Genomic DNA, 20,399 nt, shown 5'->3' on the forward strand with positions numbered 1-20,399 from the left:
CAAAAAGAAAGTCTTTACATGTTCAATACAGATACAACCATCATTTTTTTTCTGAATTTAAAAAATTCATAGTTTGTTGAAGCCATGAATGCAGTACCCATGGATACATAACCCATAGATACAAAGGGCCAACTATATACAAAATATTTTAATCATACGGGATGATGGACCAAATACTATAATAAGAATGTCCTGTCTCACAGAAAACTTAGAATGCTTTTGTCCTTCCTGTAGTTAATTCTTTCACGGTCAGAGCATGTCTATCGATGAAGGCTGACATCACCATTCTAGTCCACAGTATGAGATTTTTTTCCCACTGAACTCAGCGATTTTTCCTTTTCTAACATTATTATAGTAACTCTGTATTACCTGGTTTTTAAATAAATTATAAACTCCTTGGGAACAGAGACCATATCTTGTTTCTCCACAGCCCTGCAGGATCTGTTGATTTAATTGAGGATTTGACTTGAAAAGCATTCCGAATAGGGTTTAATTATCTTGGTTGGTGGAGTGATAAGGAATGACAGAAGACAAAAACTGATGCATCTTGGGAAATCAATCAGAGATCATCCTGCTATCAGGAATTTACAGTCTCCATTGGAAGACAATGCAGCAACTCATGAGGGGTTTAGTGAGGTAAAATAATCTGTGTTGTAGATTCTCTTAATTGTTCTATTTCTAACAGAGTGATAAGAGGAAGCTTAATCTGCCAGACTGGATGTACTCTGGCTAAATTGAGTGAAACAATCTTCATCTATTGATTTTAGTATGGCACTGATATACGTTTAACTGGTAAATAATAATAGTCTGCCAGTTACCTAGTTTGTGCACTTATATTGATAATAGGGTGGCATTTTTCTTGATAGATGAATTTGAAGATGTATGTAAATAATCTACAAATATAAAAATCCAATTTTTAGTATGTTCTAATGTTTACCAACACTATCTTCAACAAAATACGCCATATCTCAAAAGCCAATGATAATTTTTATCACAGCCAGGGAAAGACCTTCAAGTAATTAATGACAATATTTCAGCTAACAATTTTTTCTACTTTTGTCCTTTCTATTTTTGTAAGACAACTTAGTGCCCTAAAGAAGAAGAAAGATAATAGTTCACAATCAATGCTTATGGACCAGACACCTAATCTGAACTTAACCAAAAAGTCAATATTCCACCTTATCAGTGTAGAAATGTCAAGCATAGGAAGAGACTTGAGAAAATTTCCAAGTGATTTCTCTTTTTTATGTTTCAGTGTTCACAGCTATGTGGAAGGGTTTCAACATCAGATAAGACAAAATGGCCTTCGGGAGAAAAAAAAAGAGCAAATTACGATAGTTGCACTTGCCGAAACCACAGTTTATGAGAGGAAAGCAGACACTGGAGATGCATTCTATTCTCTCCTAACACATTCCCTGGGTCACCTTCTTGCCTGTGTGATGCTAGCACTTGATTGCTACCCATAGCCAGCAGCTTTTAGGAGACGGATAGCGTAAAATGTCTCCTTGCTGAGTAAAGTCTTAATTTGTTGCCACGCAGTACAATTGACACAAATCATTTGCATTCTAAGTTTCCATGCTTGGGAGTAGATGTGTCAAGCATGACTAGAAGGACTGTGGTTCTACAAAACAGGAGCTCTACCAGGATTTCCCAGAAGTTATGGTCAGTTAATGTATAGAAAGAGGTTTTCAACATTGTAAGAGCTTCAGGACCTTTGTCAGAATTCCATCTCGCTCCACAGGACTCCAGCTAACCTCACCCACATAATGGCGGTTAAAAGTTTTATTTTGTTAGAAAATAATATTACACTGGAAAAACCTATACTGGTACTCACATTTAATGAGATGTTTGGACTATCTGTCAGCATTGAAACATTTGGTTATGGAAAAAGAAACAACACAAGAAAGAAAAGTGGTGACTTAAATTGATAAATATGCATTGTTGCTATGTGGCTTTTTAAGGAATTGTGGGTAGGCTTGACATTACAGGGAACATGAACATGGAGATCTGAAAAATATTGATAGAGAAAACATCATGTCAGCTGGGACTACAACTAGAAAGGACCTATATGAACTAGATTCACAGAACGGTGAGTCATAGAATTCACCAAGGGCAGTGACCAACCGTTTCAAACTATGTATATAATGAGAATCACATAAGTGCTTGTTGAAAATACAGATTCCCATGGCCTTCCCTCTGGAGATTCTGATTCAGGATATTAAAATAATTCATGTGGAGGCCATTACACTGAGGTGTCTCCATTGCTCTGGGTTTCTACTATAACAAACTGAAACCCAACTCAGTTTCAACAAGAAAACAACCAATCAGAAACTGCAAACTGACCTCTAGTGAGACTTTCTACTACAATCATTCAAATAAGGCTACTGATCCACTTTAACCAATAAAATACTTTATTTGCCTTGCTTTATGCGTTCACCCTAAAAAGCTTTCTCCTCCTGCCCCTTTGGTAGAGCCCTCTAACTGCTTGTGGTCTGGAGCTGCCCAATTCAGGAATCACTGAATGCTCAAATAAACTGTAATATTTTAATGTGCCTCAGTTTATCTTTTTTTTTTTTTTAAGACAGGGTCTCACTCTGTCACCTAGCCTGGAGTGCAGTGATGCAATCATGGCTCACTGCAGCCTCAACCTCCTAGGCTCAGGTGATCCTCTTACCTCAGTCTCCCAAGTAACAGGGACCACAGGCATGGTCCACCACACCTGGCTACTTTTTAAAAAAATATTTGTAGAGATGGGATCTACCTATGTTGCCCAGGATGCTCTTGAACTTCTGGGCTCCAGCGATCCTCTCACTAAGGCCTCCCAACCTGCTGGGATTACATGAGTGAGCCACTTCTCCTGGCCTCATTTTGTCTTTCAACATGGAAGACTGTGGTATAACTGGAAACCTGTATTTTTTTAACAAGATATTTGGAGATTTTATCATCAGGCAGATTTGGAAACATTGCTGTACAGCATCCTAGCAAAATGCAGGTTACATAGTAGGTACTCAGAAATAGGATGAATGAATGGAAAAAAGAAAAAACATAATGAGGATGCCAGAAAGGCAGTCCCAGCCCCTGATTTTGCTGCATGCTGCAACAGTGTGCCAGGGCTCCTGGTCTTGTACAGTTAACTCCCACATGTAGGAGGAATGACCTTTGGAAGCAGCTAATGAAGGTTAGGTTTTTGAATGTCACATGGAATAATGTTCCTTCCCCTTTATCCTTTGTTGGAATGCCATAGTGACATAAAAAGAAAGACTATATCATTAAGTTGAATGAATGCTAAGTGTTAAAAACAGAAAGAACCATGGATAGGCCAAAAACCTGAGTCCCACTCCCAGCCCTGTGCCTCATTCCCCCAAACTCCTCTGAGGTAAGGGGTTGCCCAGGATGTCTGCTCACATCTTTCCCCTTTCTGGATAAGCTGGACAACTGGGTCCCTTCCTCCTTCAAAAGCTGGTTAGGGGCCTGCACCTGTCCCTGGGAATGGGGGTGTCAATGGTGGAAACGTCAGATTGGTAGTGGCTGGAGCAAGGGGCAGGTGACATGCTGGGCTGACAGGTAGCAGGGTCTTCAATACTGACTTTTTAAAAGATGTAGGTACTACATTCAATGAATGCAACATTACTATAGTTTTATTTTATTTTTTGATTTTTACTTTAGGTTCCAGGTTACATGTGCAGAACAATGCAGGTTTGTTACATAGATATACATATGCGATGGTGGTTTGCTGCATCTAATAACCCATCACCTATATTTTGAGCCCTACAGGCATTTGCTATTTGTCTTTATGGTTTTCCTCCCCTCACCCTAGGCTGACAGGTCCTGGTATGTGTTGTTCCTCTCCCTGTGTTTGTGTGTTCTTATTGTTCAACTCCTATTCATGAGTAAGAATATGTGGTGTTTGATTTTCTGTTCCTGTATTAGTTTGCTGAGGATTATGGCTTCCAGCTTCATCTATGTCCCTGCAAAGGACATGATCTCATTGCTTTTTATGGTTGCATACTATTCCATTATACATATGTACCACATTTTCTTTATTTAGTCTGTTATTGATGGGCATTTGTGTTGGTTCCATATCTTTGTTATTGTGAATAGTGCTGCAATAAACATACGTGTGCATGTGTCTTTATAAGAGAATGATTTATATTCCTTTGGGTATATACCCAGTAATGGGATTGCTGGGTCAAATGGTATTTTTGGGTCTAGATCCTTGAGGAATTGCCACACTGTCTTCCACAATGGTTGGGCTAATTTACACTCCCACCAACAGTGTAAAAGCATTCCTATTTTTTCACAGCCTCTCCAGCATCTGTTGTTTCTTGACTTTTTAGTAATCACCATTCTGACTGGCATGAGATGATAATCTCATTGTGGTTTTGATTTGCATTTTTCTAATGATCAGTGATGTCAAGCTTTTTTTCATATGTTTGTTGGCTGCATTAATATCTTTTTTTGAGAAGTGTCTGTTCATGTCATTTGCCCACTTTTTGATGAGGTTGTTTATTTATTTCTTGTAAATTTGTTTAAGTTTCTTGTAAATTCTGGATACTAGATCTTTGTCAGATGGGTAGATTGCAAAAATTTTCTACCGTTCTGCATTCTGTAGGTTGCCTGTTCACTCTAATGATAGTTTATTTTTAATCTTAAAAATAAAATCAAGTTTAAAAGTTTAAAAATAAAATTAAGGGTAAGTGAGAAAGCTTCAGTTGTCCACATCCCTGCCACAGACTGTTGTTATCTGAACCACAGGAGAGTTCCTCTACACACAAACCCTGACACTAGCCTGTGCAGTCATCTGGAGACCCTGCAAGAACATTGCACCTGACAGAGAACTCGCACTGTGTCATTCAAACCCTGCTGAGACATGATCAGCTGTGGTAGGGACCCATTTTGAGAGTAAACTATCATGGAACTGTGCAGAAGCTCTTTAGTTTAATTAGATTTTAAATATGTCAATTTTAGCTTTTGTTGCAATTGCTTTTGGCATTTTTGTCATGAAGTCTTTACCCATGCCTGTGTCCCGAATGGTATTGCCTAGGTTTTCTTCTAGGGTTTTCATGGTTGTAGGTCTTATGTTTAAGTCTTTAATCCGTCTTGAGTTAATTTTTGTGTAAAATGTAGGGAAAGGGTCCAGCTTTAGTTTTTTTGCATATGGCTAGCCAGTTTTCCCAGCACCATTAATTAAACAAGGAGTCCTTTCCCCATTACTTGTTTTTGTCAGGTTTGTCAAAGATCAGATGATTGTAGGTGTGTGGTCTTATTTCTGAGGACTGTGTTCTGTTCCATTGATCTATATGTCTGTTTTGGTATCAGTACCATGTTGTTTTGGTTACTGTAGGCTTGTAGTAGAGTTTGAAGTCAAGTAGTATAATGCCTCCAGGTTTGTTCTTTTTGGTTAAAATTGTTTTGCCTACACAAGCTCTTTTTTGGTTTCATATGAATTTTAAAGTAATTTTTTTTTCTAATTCTCTGAAGAATGTCAATAGTAGTTTGATGGGAATAGCATTGAATCTGTAAATTACCTTGGGCATTATGGCCATTTTCATGATATGGATTCTTCTGAGCCATAAGAATGAAATGTTTTTCCATTTGTTTATGTCCTTTCTCATTTTTTTGAGCAGTGGTTTGTAGTTCTTGAAGAGGTCCTTCATGTTTCTTGCTAGTTGTATTCCTAGGTATTTTATTTTATTTGTAGCATTTGTGAATGGGTGTTCATTCATGATTTGGCTCTCTGCTTGTCCATTGTTGGTGTGTAGAAATGCTTGTGACTTTTGCATGTTGATCCTGAGACTTTGCTGATGCTGCTTATCAGCGTACGGAGCTTTTGAGTTGAGATGATGAGGTTTTTAAAATATAGGATCATGCCTGCTAACAGAGACAGTTGGACTTCCTCTCTTCCTATTTGAATACCCTTTATTTCTTTCTCTTGCTAGATTGCCCTGGCCAGAACTTCCAATACTATGTTGAACAGGAGTGGTGAGAGAGGGCATCTTTGTCTTGTGCCGGTTTTCAAAGAGAATGCTTCCAGTTTTTGCCCATTTCATATGGTGCTGGCTGTGGTTTTGTCATAAACAGCTCTTATTATTTTGAGATATGTTCCATCAATACTTAGTTTATTGAGACTTTTTGACCTGAAGAGATGTTAAATTTTGTTGAAGGCCTTTTCTGCTTCTATTGAGATAATCATGTGGTTTTTGTCATTGGTTTTTTTTATGTGGTAGATTACGTTTATTGATTTGTGTATGTTGAACCAGCCTTGCATCCCAGGGATGAAGCTGACTTGATCATGGTGGATAAGCTTTTTGATGTGCTGCAGGATTCAGTTTGCCAGTATTTTATTGAGGATTTTCTCATCGACGTTCATCACGGATATTGGCCTGAAGTTTTCTTTTCTTCTTTTCTCTCTCTCTCTCTCTCTCTCTCTCTCTCTCTCTCTCTCTCTCTGTGTGTGTGTGTGTGTGTGTGTGTGTGTGTGTGTGTGTGTGTCTGTCTGTCTGCTAGGTTTTGGTATCAGGATGATGCTGGCTTCATAAAATGAGTTATGGAAGAGTCCCTTCTTTTTAATTCTTTGGAATAGTTTCAGAAGGAATGGTACTAGCTTTTCTGTGTATCTCTAGTAGAATCCATCTGGTCCTGGGCTTTTTTTTTTTTTTTTTTTTTTTTTGGTTTGTAGGCTGTTGATTACTGCCTCAATTTCAGAACTTGTTATTGGTCTACTCAGGGCTTTGACTTCTTCCTGGTTTAGTCTGGGAAGGGTGTATGTGTCCAGGAATGTATCCATTTCTTCTAGATTTTCTAGTTTATTTGCATAGAGGTGTTTACAGCATTCTCTGATGGTAGTTTGTATTTCTCTAGAGTCAGTAATGATATCTCATTTATCATATTTTATTGTGTCTATTTGATTCTTCTTTTTTTTCTCTCTCTATTAGTCTAGCAAGTGGCATATTTTATTAATTTTTTCAAAAACCAGCTCCTGGATTTATTGATTTTTTTGAAGCATTTTTTGTGTCTCTAGCTCCTTCAGTTCCACTCTGATTTTAGTTATCTCTTATCTTCTGCTACCTTTTGGATTTGTTTGCTCTTGTTTCTGTAGTTCTTTTAACTGTGATGTTAGGCTGTCAATTTGTGATCTTTCTTGCTTTCTGATGTGGGCATTTAATGCTATAAATTTCCCTCTTAACTCTGCTTCAGCTGTATCCCAGAGATTCTGATACGTTGTCTCTTTGTTTTCGTTCATTTCAAAGAAATTCCTGATTGCTGCCTTAATTTCCTTATTTACCCAGGAGTCATTCAGGAGCAGGTTGTTCAATTTCCAAGTGGTTTTGAGTGAGTTTCTTAATCTTGAGTTCTAATTTGATTGCACTGTGGTCTGAGAGAATGTTTGTTATGATTTCTGTTCTTTTGCATTTGCTGTGGAGTGTTTTACTTCCAATTATGTGGTCAATTTTAGATAAGTGCCATGTGGCACTGAGATAAATGTATATTCTGTTGTTTTGGGATGGAGAGTTCTATAGACATTTATTAGGCTCACTTGATCCAGAGTTGAGTTCAACTACTCAACATCCTTGTTAATTTTTTTGTCTCATTGATTTGTCTGATATTGACAGTGAGGTGTTAAAGCCTCCCACTATCATTGTGTGGGAGTCTAAGTCTCTTTGTAGGTCCCTACGAACTTGTTTTATTAATCTTGGTGCTCCTGTATTGGGTGCATATATATTTACAATAGTTAGTTCTTGTTGAATTAATCCCTTTACCATTATGTAATGCCTTTCTTTGTCTTTTTTTGATTTTTATTGGTTTAAAGTCTGTTTTGTTGGAATCCAGGATTACAATCCCTGCTTTCTTCTGGTTTCCATTTTCTTGGTAAATTTTTCTCCATCCCTATATTTTGAGCCTATTTGTGTCTTTGCATGGGTGATGTGTCTCTTGAATACAGTGCACTGATGGGTCTTGACTCTTTATCCAATTTACCATTCTGTGTCTTTTAACTGGGGCATTTAGCCCATTTACATTTAAAGTTAATAATGTTATGTGTGAATTTGATCCTTTCATCATAATGCTAGCTGGTTATTTTGCACACTAGTTGATGCAGTTTCTTCATAATGTCATTGGCCTTTATATATTTTGGTGTGTTTTTACAGTGGCTGGTACCAGTTTTTCCTTTCCATATTTAGTGCTTCCTTCAGGAGCTTTTGCAAGGAAGGCCTGGTGGTGACAAATTCCCTCAGCATTTGCTTGTCTGTAAAGGATTTTATTTCTCCTTTGCTTATGAAGCTTAGTTTGGCCAGATATGATATTCTGGGTTGAAAATTCTTTTCTTTAAGAATCTTGAATATTGGCCCCCAAAGTCTGCTGGCTTGTAGGGTTTCTGCTTAGAGATCGGCTGTTTGTCTGATGGCCTTCCCTTTGTAGCTGACCTAGTCTTTTTCTCTAAATGCTCTTAACATTTTTTCCTTCACCTTGACTTAGAAAATCTGATGATTCTATGTCTTGGGTTGACCTTCTTGTGGAGTATCTTAGTGGGGTTCTCTGTATTTCCTGAATTTAAATGTTGGCCTGTCTTGCTAGGTTGGAGAATTTCTCCTGGATAATATCCCTACGTGTGTTTTCCAACTTGCTTCCAGTTTCCCAGTCTGTTTCAAGTACTCCAATCAGTTGTAGGTTCGGTCTGCTTACATAGTTCCATAGTCCTCAGAAGTTTTGTTCATTCCTTTTCATTCTTTTTTCTCTAATCTTGTCTGCCTGCCTTATTTTAGCAAGATAGCCTTCAATCTCTGATATTTTTTCTTCTGTTTCATTGATTCAGCTATCTTGTGTGAACTTCATTAAGTTCTCTTGCTGTCCTTTTTAGCTCCATTAAATCATTTATGTTCTTCTCTAAATTGTTTATTCTAGCTAGCAGCTCCTGTAACCTTTTATCATGGTTCTTAGCTTCCTTGCGTTGGATTAGAACGTGTTCCTTTAGCTCAGTGAAGTTTGTTAGTTCCCACCTTCTGTAGCCTACTTCTATCAATTCGTCCATCTCATCCTCTGTCCAGTTCTGTGCCCTTGCAGTAAAGGTGTTGCAATCATTTGGAGGAGAAGAGTCACTCTGGCCTTAAGGTTTTCAGCATTTTTAAAATTATTATTCCTTCTCATCTTCATGAATTTGTCTAGTTTCAATCTTCGAGGCTACTGACCCTTGGATGAGGTTTTTGTGGAGACTTTTTTTTGTAGATGCTGTTGTGTTGCTTTCTGTTTCTTTGTTTTTCTTCTATAGTTAGGTCCCTCTTCTGTTGGGCTACTGTGGTTTGCTGGGGGTTCACTTCAGGTTCTATTCATCAGTGTTCACTCCCATACCTAGAAATGTCACTTGAGGAGGTTGGAGAACAGCAAGGATGGATGCTTGCTCTTTCCTCTGAGATCTCTGACCTTGAGGGGCACCAACCTCATGCCACTAGGAATGCTCCTGTATAGGGCATCTAACAACCTATTTTTGGGGGTCTCACCCAGTTGGCATGGGAAGCAGGACACATTTTATGAAGCACTTTGGCTGTCCTTTGGTGGAAGGGGCGTGCTGCTCTGGGGGGAAACCACTCACCTGGACTGCCCGGATTCTTCAGAGCTGGTAGGAGGAAAGACTAAGTCTGCTGGTGCACGGAGACTGTGGTCACCCCTCCCCAGAGGGGCTCAGGCCCAGGGAGATAAGAGTTCTATCCCTGAACCCCTGGCTAGAGTTCCTGCAGGGAGGCCCCTATCCAGTGAGGAGGGATGAGTCAGGGTCCATCCTGAAGAGGCAGTCTGGCTGTGGTCTGCCACAGCCAGTGTGCTGGGCTGTGGGGAATGCCTCTTGGGACCAAGCTATCCAGCCTCCCTAGCTGCAGCAGGGGAAAAGCACAGCCTGGAGTTATAGTGATGGCTGCTGCCCTTCACCTCTCTGAAGCTCAGTGTGTTAGGTGGCTAGCAGCTGCGGTGATGGCTGCCTTCCTTCCCCCAAGGAGAACAGATGACTTAGACAGCAGGCAGCTGCAGCTGTGGTGATTGCTGCCCACCCCCCCCCGCCCCCCGCCCCAGGAACTTGCCAGCTTAGCCAGATTCTAGCCAAGTGGCTGTTGAGAGTCTGCATGACTCCGTGGTTGGGACCCAAGGCCCTGGTGGCCTGGGCTCATGAGTGGGATCTTCCGATCTGTGGGTCTCACAGTTCCATGGAAAAAGCATGGGTTCCCAGGCTGGGTAGCATGCTCAGTCTTCCTTGGCTGGGGATGGGGACTCTCCTACCCCATTTGGCTCTCAGGATGGGCTGCCGCACCACACTGCTCTTCCTTCTTCTCCATAGATCAAACGCCAGGTGCCTAGTCAGTCCTGATGACAGAACCTGGATACCTCGGTTGCCGGTGCAGGATTCACATGCTGTTTTGGTTCTTTTTGATGGAAGCCTCCAATCACAGCTGTTTCTAGTTGGCCATCTTGGCTCTGCCCTACAGTTTGATTTTTAAAAGTAAAATTATGTTCTCAGATTTGTTTGTAATGCTCTTCTCAGAGGTGACCTTTGTTTTGTGTCTTTTGTTTGCATTGCATTGAAAGTGAGGATAAAATTGAGAAGGAAGAAGAGGTTCCTCTTTCTCTCACTTTACCTGCCTTGACAAACTCAAGCTTTCTTCTCTGCAATGAGAACCTGCCTGGAAGCTTTTGTGTTTCTTTTAGCCTTGAACTCAAGTCACTTTTTTTATAATGAGGTTGGGTACAGGTAAGGCTCTCAAGCTTCTAAAATTAGTTGTCCTTTCTTTAAAACTCTTTGTTGTTGTGGAGAAGCACAAATTTGTATTTGAGAGAATTCTTATCTGAAAAAAGATGTCTTAGCTTGGATTCTCTCCGAATCAGATCCTGAAACAAGGATTTGGAGGAAAGCATTTTATTTTTGAAGGAGTCCCTGGAAGTACCATGAAGGAATAAGATTATGGGATGGAGACATGTGAGAAATCAACAGATAGTGCATTCAGGAGTAGTTACCAGTATGGGTACCTGGGACTCAGTCCTGCCGGAGAGGCTCTAAGAAACTGTAGTTGCTGCAAGGGGTAAAGAACCTGGGGCATTTATTTACCATTTCCCATCTTTTATGGGTTGAAGTTTGTCTCTGGAGAAATTAACTCCCCACCATTTCTGGCCTTCCTGAATATGGGCAGCACATGCTGTTCAGGCAGAGGAAGTTCAGAGTCAGAGAGACACAAATGATTGAGGTAGGAACTCATTGGCTTGTGAAGTAAACTGTCTGCCAAAGCAATAGGCAACCAATGCTACAGAAGTGGGTCAGGGAATATGGGTGAAGCACCAACTGTCTGTATCAGAGGACTGTTGTTTTCAGATATGAGGAAGTTGGACTTACACTCCTTAAAGTTATACTCTGTTAGTGACCATAAAAATAGATCTGTAAGTCTCTGTGTTTTTTTCTGGATAATTCCTGTTCATATACCAAATCTCCATTTAGAGCCAATCTGCCTGAACTTAATTTATTCTTGTGATTCTACACAGGCTGTTCTTGTATTGACCCTGCTCATTGTCTCTTGGGGTCTACCTACCCAGAAAGTATGTTCTATCCTGCCTGCCCTTCACAGCTCCCAAATAAGCCATATCAGAATGCAAGGATAATTTAATTTCATATTTAGCACCCCCTTCACCCTCAAAGTGTTTCTTAGTATGTGTTGGGGAGTGGGTGTTTGGACATGGCCATAAGCCTACACAGTGGCTCCCACTGTGGTTTATCCATGTTGTGGACATGTTATAATTACTGGCAGGCAGAGCCTGTCAGAAGTCTGTTTGTAAAAGGATTTAAGATAATCCTGGGAGATAATTATTATAAGGGGTGAGGAAGTTAGGGGTGACAGCTTGATCCAGTAACAAGCCTTAGTCATCAGAGGAAGGGGGGTATTCTGAGAATGGTGTGGTGTCTATGACTCATATTTGTCTCCATTTCTGGCCTCCCTTTAGATCATGTCTCAGTCTTCCAGAGAGTTGAGAGGAAAGCTATAAATGAATATTAAATGAGTTTTTTTGCTAAAACTGTTGGACACTGGAGGTATGAGCAAGATTACTTGGAGACCCCTCTAATAGGATGTAATATAATCTAAAGAGAAGGGCTTATTTTCCAGTTCCAACAATGTCCATGGAGAGGGCTGGGGAGGGGCAAGAGAAATTGGAAGCCACATGGTATCTGACAAGGCTTGTTTATTATCATGGGTGAGATGCACTCAGGGATTTACCAGAGCTACTTGGGCAGTGCTTGATTGATGGCTGCATCCCAGGGAAAGCCATGATTAATGCAACCTTATTTGTTCCCATAGGCTGATGAGAACTGGGTGAACTCTAGCTGCAGTTGGAACATTCTGGTAGATATGGACAAATCCTTTTATTTCTTTTCCACAATCAAATTTAGCATAGATATAACTACCTGGTCCATAGTAGGTACTCATACTAGATATCCATTGAATGAATTAACTTTTTTCACATTTGATAAACATCAATAGTGAGCAAGGACTGAACTGACCCATGACAAATTTCTAGTCCCCTTGAGGTGAGGGAACCCTTACTTCTTTCTTATTTGCTATGCCTTATAGAAATAAATTAATGTGATTAAAAAAAAAAAAACTAATAGATACCTATGTCAGCCAGGCGTGGTGGCTTACTCCTATAATCCAAGTATTTTGGGAAGCTGAGGAGAGAGGATTGCTTGAGCCCAGGAGTTTGTGACCAGCTTGGACAATAGAGGGAGACATTGTCTCTACCAAAAATTAAAAATAAAAATCTGTCAGGCATGGTGGTGTGCACCTGTAGTCCCAGCTACTAGGGACACTGAGGTGGGAGGACTGCTTGAGCCCAGGAAGTCGAGGGTGCAATGAGCAGTGGTTGTGCCACTGCCCTCCAACCTGGATGACAGAGTGAGACCTTGTCTCATAAATAAATAAATAAATGACTTTGTCATTGTGAAAACTTTAGAAAAACAAATTTACTGGTGAATTAGTTTAACCGATTACCCTTAGTTTGGCATTACTTGTTAACAGTGTCTTTGGACAAGTTACTTAACGTCTCAGAACCTCAGATTCTTCTATAAAATTGATATAATGTTACCTACCTAAAGATGCTGTTGAGAATATTAAAAAAGATAGTGTACATAAAGTGCTTGCTATAACACATAGGGCATGAAAGGCATTTAATAAGTAATTATAATAGTAAGATAATCATTGTCATCTTGTAGATAATCTATGGGGATGCTAAATAAGATCCACCTAGGCAATTGCCTCTACTTTGTTGTTTTTTACTTGGTTTTCTACCTAAGACTAAATATTTAATGTAACTTCCATAACAGCTTTTTAACAAAGCCTTTGGTGAAGAGGCTTATAAAAAGTTTCTGTAATGTTAGATATATTGACTATGTCCAGTAGTTTTATCTATTTTTGATCCCCTCAAAAAGTATCAACAGATTAGAGGTTTCATTTCCTCTTACATCACCTGGGTTGAATTTTCTGTATCAGCTTTTGCTTGTTTGCATCTTTTAGCTAAACCAGTACCTAAAACTGGGGCCTATTGTGTACTTCTCCTGATCTATCCGTTGTAGGCTGCTTGAAGCAAGGTTTACTGGAGCCGTGTGAAAGTGTACATTGTCTAGAAGACAGAGCTATTTTTAGCTTGAAGGTAGAGCTGTGTTTTTCCTTCTTGGCAAATTCCTTTTCTTTTGATGAAAGCCAAACTTGAAGCTAGTGGTGACAGATTAGGGCCCTAATTGCTGTGCTGTTGGAAACAAGGAGAGATGTTTATTGCTAATCAGGTAAACAGCAGACTAAATTTCATCGGTGTAGTAAGATGAGCCCACTCAATGGGCTGGTCTTGTAGAATACGTTTTCTAGTGAGCCTGGGAAAACTTGTGAAGTAGCAATAATAAGAACAGCATATGGTCTTTGCTGGAACTTTGTCATACATTAGCAATGTGCTATGGGTGTGGTAATGAACATCAGGTGTATTTGGTTCAAGACTTCTAAACTTGGGGAAGTGGAATTTTGCTTTTATCCACATACTGGAATGTGTTTTTACATTTCTGGTATTTTTTAAAAAATAGCTTAAGAACTACGTTATTTTTTTATTCCTTATTTGGAAGCTATACTGGTCAGCATAAGAAAATACTTAACTTAAGATCTTCAAAGGCATACTGTAGAGGTTTGGAAAGCATTTGGTTTGGCTTGAAGCGAGTTGGCGAGTGAAGTGACAGGCACATAAGAAAGAACAACAGGTGAAAAAATGTGGAGTGTCTTTCATCTTTCAAAGGATTTTCTTGATGAATTGAAACAGCCATGAAAATAAGCACTGGTCTTAATGCCCAGTGGCCTAAAAGGACTTACAGTGGGCCAAATCAGAGTCAGGCCGGGGCCTAATGAAAATCAGGCAACAGGCCTAGGCCTAATTAAATGTGTTCTGCCTCTCCCCACTTTTTATTCCTTTTGGGATTTGTGGTAGAGAGATATTTCTCTTTTTGATTCAGGTAGAGCTGGTAATGACTAGCAAAGGCAAATAGTGCCATTAGTACCTCAAGTAGAACCAGTAAAAATTTTTGTTGGCTAAATAAATTTTCTTACAGGCCTATTTCTTTTAAAAACTGCTTATAAAAATTAACTAATATATTTCTGGACTAAAGTAAATATCTCTTGAATTGGTTGAATGGAAGAAACAAAAAATTTTTATTTTGTTTGGGAAAAATATTGCATTTCTTCATAACTATGTTTTAGAACAGCTTTTAAAGATGTTGATTGAGCTTCAGCAGCTTCCCAAACTTGTTTAAAGGAGTCTTTGGGAATCTATGAATCATAAATAATTTTCTGATTAAGGTCACAAGAAGGTGTCTCCATGGAATTGTGTAAAACTGTAAAGCATATTTGAACAATGTGAGTTTGACATAAGAGTAGAACATTTTCTCCAAGGCCCTAATTCATACTTTGTTCATACGTGTTTAAACTATGGCAAAGTTTCTATACTTTTCCACAGTTTATAGAGTGGGTACACAGAGGACCTGAGACTACACCACATATTCCCAGGCCCTCAGTCAAGGACTTCTTTCTTGCTAGTACCTCCCATGAAGAATTTGGTGCTTAGTTTAGCATCTGAATACAACTAAAACTTCTACATAACTCAGGGAGATAACAAACTTAATTTATTACAGCACATTTATAAGGTCCTAGGAGCTGCCTGAATAATAATAATTGGTGAGTCTGTTTTGTGTTTTTCCAGCGTTGGCTGAGGGAGCAACTTTTGAAGTAAATGACGATGCGAGATTTGGAAGAATTCTAGAGGCATGTGTTTTGGGAGCAGCATGGATGAGAATCAGAGTGGATCTGCAGACTGCAGCATATTACAAGTATGTATTGAACACAAGAAATATAAAAGGTCAGAAAGACAGTCAAATCCTGTGACGTCCCCTTTTTAAAAGAGAAATATAAATAGACGGCTTAGTCACTGTCAAAGGGTAGTCATAAATAACAACAAACCATACATTTTCAAAAGAATTCCAGTACCCTGTTTTCTTTTTGAAATGCTTAATGAAAAGCTGCACAAAAAATTTCCTTGGATTAAGGATTCTGGAATAAACAAGAGGCAGGAACAGAAGTCCACGTGCTCTGTCTTTACTGGCTTTAATTGTTTTGGTTTCAAGCTAAGAAGCAAAATGTTCCTGCCAAGTGAATATTCATGTGCATGGGATGTTTTCTGCTTTGTTTCACTTAGGCGTTTGAAGAAATGTCCTGGTTTGTATCAGTCATACATCATTTTAGTGTAAGAGAAAACACACCCCTTGGAACAATTAAGGACTTGCAACTTATCATTAGAATGAGTAATAAGCTGCAATGTGTATTTAGAATTGGTTTTTAGAAATTAATTACTGAGATAAGTCACGAAATGCTGTACTGTTTTCTAACAATTAAAAACTACAGTTCTACAATTCATCAGTGAGAAATTTGTCAGGGCAATATGTTTATCATTTATCATTTTAGAAAGGGTCCACAAACTTTTTCTGTAAAGAGCCAGATAGTAAATATTTTCAACTGTGAGTCTTAGTAGCGTGCAAGCAGCCGGAGACAGTAAGTAAATGAATGAGCGTGTCTGTGTTCCAATAAAACATTATGTGTTACATGAATTATGTATTACATTTCATAGAATTTTAACATGTCTTAATATCTCATTCTTTTTTTGGTTGTTTTTTAAAACCATGTAAAAATGCAAAAACCATGTTTAGCTTTGAGTTGCAAACCAGATTTGGTACAAGTGCTATAGTCTGCTGACTGTTATAGAATATAAGACTATTATCATTTATACTAAGATGTTTGAGTGTTATTTTGAAGAGCAATGCATTTTTTCCCAATTGAAAATTATTTTATAAGTCTGGTCCAATGATTCCTATTTTTCAAATGCATTATTTGGGCTGTTGGAAGACTGCGGGATGTAGGCTAGCTGAGTGGCATGAGGTTGGACAAATTAAACTCTGACTGCGTTCCTCTCATTATGTTTTAATTCTGTTCATCAGTAAAAGAAACTTGTGCCATTGCCTCACTTGTTGCAATGAATAAATTGGTGTAGTTTTACAATGGAACAACTGCATGGATTCTTTTGCTGCCTGAAGACTTGAGTGTTGGGCTCCTCTTCATAAAAGTTTCCATGACAATCTGGCCTGAGAGAATGACAGGTTTGCCCTCATGGGGAATTTCTCATTAAGGAAGCTTTTCTTTCACTACGAAGCTTTATGGAGGCTTAATAGTGGGTCAAACAGAAAGGACCAAATAGGACCTTTTCATAAACCATACCTTATACCCTCCCTGGCCTGAAAGAGAGCTTGTTTCCTCCTGTGTGTGGTGATGGGGTGATGTTCAGAAGCTGAGAGGTTAGGGAAGACCACCATGCTACCCTGGGGTCCTTACTTCCTTGGGTAACCAAGAGACCCAGACCTAGGCATGTGTTATTAATACATGGGCTAAGCCAAGAATTGTAGGCCCCTAGCTTTGCTTATTGAAAGTCAGTGTGTGAAGTCATCAAGAAAGTGGGCTCTGAGCACAACTGAGTCTTTAGCTGGTTCTGCTATTTTCTAGCTTTGTGACTTTCACCTCTCTGTGCCTCAGTTTCCTCATCCGTAGAAGGGGTATGATGATAATAATTCTTCTCTCGCAAGATTGTTGTGGGGACAAAGTACATTAATATATGTAATGCATCTTAGAACAGCACTTGTCACATGACAGTGATAAATTATAGCTATTGGGATAATTTTCTTTCTTTTTGGCCTTGAAAGTAACACATTTGAAAACTCTTATTTGAAAGAAGATTTCTTTTCTCAGGTATTATCACTAGGACAATCCTTTCATCTCTTCCTTCTCATCCATGTCACTCCTTTATTCTACTGATGTATGTCTTCCAGTCACCTTGCCACCCTGGCCTAATATTCATTTTGGATTCTGACCTTTGTTTTCTGCCCACTCTCTACATTTTGTTATATACTCAGCAATCTCCTGGACCTAAATTGAGAAACATTTGGGCCATATATAAAAGGAAAGTCCTGTTCATTAGGTTTAAACTAATATGTTGTCATGTAGCTATGGTATAGCCTAGCCTGGATTTGGTTAGAAATCTATAGGTTATTCAAGGCAGGTTTGTAGTAAGCTGCTTACCCACCTACCCAGAGCTGAGAAGCTGAAAACTTAGAGCCCATTGGAGAAAACTAGTAGTGTTCTGAGCATAGGCTTTATGGCTCGTCATGCTTTAATGGGGCTTCCCAGGGGCTTAGTGGAATGTTCTAAGGACACTCGATAAATACATTTGTGCTTGACTGTATATATTGGGTTTGTTTCTCTTTCCTGCCAACTGCTTTTTGGTTGGAGAGAGAAGAAGCCTTAAATGTGGCTGCACAGTATTTTAAATCCAGCCTAAACTGTTTTATCTTTCCTCCTGGGCCTATTCTGCCTGTGCTGTCTAGAACAGGGCAGGGGCGTGAACAGCTGTTGAGAGAAGCTTTTATTTTTGTTAATTACTAACCTGGATTCATCTACTCCTATTTTCTTGGAAGTGAGGTGCTACTTTTTTGTCTACTCAATGTAGGATTTTTTTTTTCTGAGAGTATGTGTTATATAAGTTATGGACAAAAGCAATTCTAAAAAAGTTTAATATGCTTGAATAAAATAAGGCCATGTTGAGGAAAACCACCTGCAGATAAAGTGGGGGGGGTGCATAGTACTTATGAGAAGTCTTTGGATTTTTCTCTTTAGGGTAACTGTAAAACCCAGTTCTCAGCCCTGTAAGAAACAATGTATGCATAAAATACCTGCTAATTCCTTAAAACAAAACAAAACACACACAAGTCTAGTATTTAATCTCATAATTCTTCACTCCTTAGGTATCTGATTCTATAAGACATCCATATGAGGCACTCTCTTTGACTTAAAAGGGTATTTTGTGCATGCAAGAAATACCCAGAAAGGAATGAGACTTTGCTCCAGATATATTTTTATTTGATTGAAACAATTAATTTGCTGTTGTATTAATCACTTACGCTTTAGGTTTATGTAGAGTTTACATTTGTTTAGTGATGCATTTTTATCCAGCATGTGAGATTGCTATTGTGTACAAAGGGCAAAACTAAGCCACATGTTAGGACAACCAGGCATGCAAATACCTGAGTCTGTCATTCAGTCCAAAGGTGAAGTACTTCTATCTCTGCAGTATTTTTACTGCAGATTTTCTGGTGTACAACTAGTGTTGATTATGATAAATCTATGTTTATTTTTCTAAGAGAAAAATAAAAAATAAAACTAGCATTTTTAGTGCTTTGTGGATGCCAGGCATTATTTATACATAACTTTATTTATTCCTCACATTAGGCCTTAAGCATAGGTATTATGCTCATATTATAGAGTGAAAACTGAGGTTTGGGAATTAAATAGTGTATTAGTTCATTCTCATTCTGCTAATAAAGACATACTCAAGACTGGGTAATTTATAAAGAAAAAGAGGTTTAATGGATTCACAGTTTAACATGGCTGGGGAGGTCTCACAATCATGATGGAAGGTGAAGGAGAAACAAAGCCACATCTTACATGGTGGCAGGCAAGAGAGCTTGCGTAGGGTAACCTCCCCTTATAAAACCATCAGATCTCATAAGACTTATTCACTATCATGAGAACAGCACAGGAAAGACCTGCCCCCATGGGATTACCTCCCACTTGGTCCCTCCTACCTGGTTCTTCCCATGACATGTGGGAATTATGGGAGCTACAATTCAAGATGAGATTTGGGTGGGGACACAGCCAAACCATATCAAATAGCTTGCCTAACGGCCACACAACTGGTAGGTTGTAGAGAGACAGGGTTCATAACAAGGTCTGTCTCTTTTCACTAACCAAATCACTGCCCTTCAAACAGAGATGGTCTTTGTTGACCATCTAGCAGAAAATGCTCACTTGGGAACGAGAAAAGTGTTCTCTAAATGAATTTAAACTTTTGTTTTTTGGTTATAGAAATAGATAGAAAAAGAATGCTACTTTTCATATTTTAAAAAAGCAAAAATTTGAAGCTTAAATTACTGAGAAATAGGCACAATTACTTGATTAAATTGTGTATGTAAGTCTACATCCAGAGAATTATACATTTAAAATTATTGCCCCACATAACTAATCAAATCCATAATCTGTGTCAAAGTGAGATATAATTTAATAAGCACAATGTAGACTGAAAAATGAATAGCTAACTGGTTGCTAACGTTAGTGTAATAATTAATTATAGTTTAGTTTTAAGAGAATTGCCAGTGATGGAATAAGAACTCAGGTTTTTGCAAATGCTTAAAAGCAACCACAAGTTACTGCTTCAAAGCAGAGACAAAATAGCCTTCATTTTTCTGCCAGAATCTTCTTTTAGCTCAGATGACCAAATCTACAAAGGAGAAAATGGGGACATTTTGCTATTTTAAAAGGATTCCTGATATCCTTGTGAGGAAAGTTGTAAAAGACATGTACGTTCTTCTAAAATAGGTTATCTATGGGCTATCTTATTATTGCACAAAATTATTTCATTTTTCTTAGTCTTGGCTTCTGTTTTTATCTACAAATGGCAACAACTTTTCAATTTAGGTTTTTGAGAGAGTCAAATGATATGTAAACATGCTTTGGGATGGTTAAAGTGTTATTTATATATAATATGATTTCAATCTATGTCCTCACCAAATCTCATGTGACATGTAATCCCCAATGTTGGAAGTGGTGCATGTGAGAGGTGATTGGATCATGGGGGTAGTCCTTTATGAATCGTTTAGCACCATCTCCTGGTGGTGTTCTCATGATAGTGAGTGAATTCTCATGAGATCTAGTTTAAAAGTATGCAGCACCTCCCCTTTTGCTCTTTCT

General features: G+C 38.7%; 1 protein-coding gene across 24 annotated transcripts in view; it reads left to right on the forward strand.

The window, feature by feature from the left end:
• Window positions 1–20,399, forward strand: part of MTERF1 (mitochondrial transcription termination factor 1) — a 469,560-nt gene that overhangs the window by 193,946 nt on the left and 255,215 nt on the right. For 22 of the 24 annotated variants that reach the window (XR_004261225.1, XR_004261216.1, XR_004261208.1 and 19 more), the window contains one exon: window positions 15,256–15,382. The exons of the other annotated variants lie outside the window; for them this stretch is intronic. The gene's annotated coding sequence lies outside the window, so the exon portion shown is untranslated. The remainder of the gene's footprint in view (window positions 1–15,255; window positions 15,383–20,399) is intronic. 24 annotated transcript variants of the gene reach the window in all.

Source organism: Sapajus apella, unplaced genomic scaffold, assembly GCF_009761245.1.
Source record: "Sapajus apella isolate SASKATOON/1434 unplaced genomic scaffold, GSC_monkey_1.0 scaffold81, whole genome shotgun sequence".
Taxonomy (NCBI): Eukaryota; Metazoa; Chordata; class Mammalia; order Primates; family Cebidae; genus Sapajus; species Sapajus apella.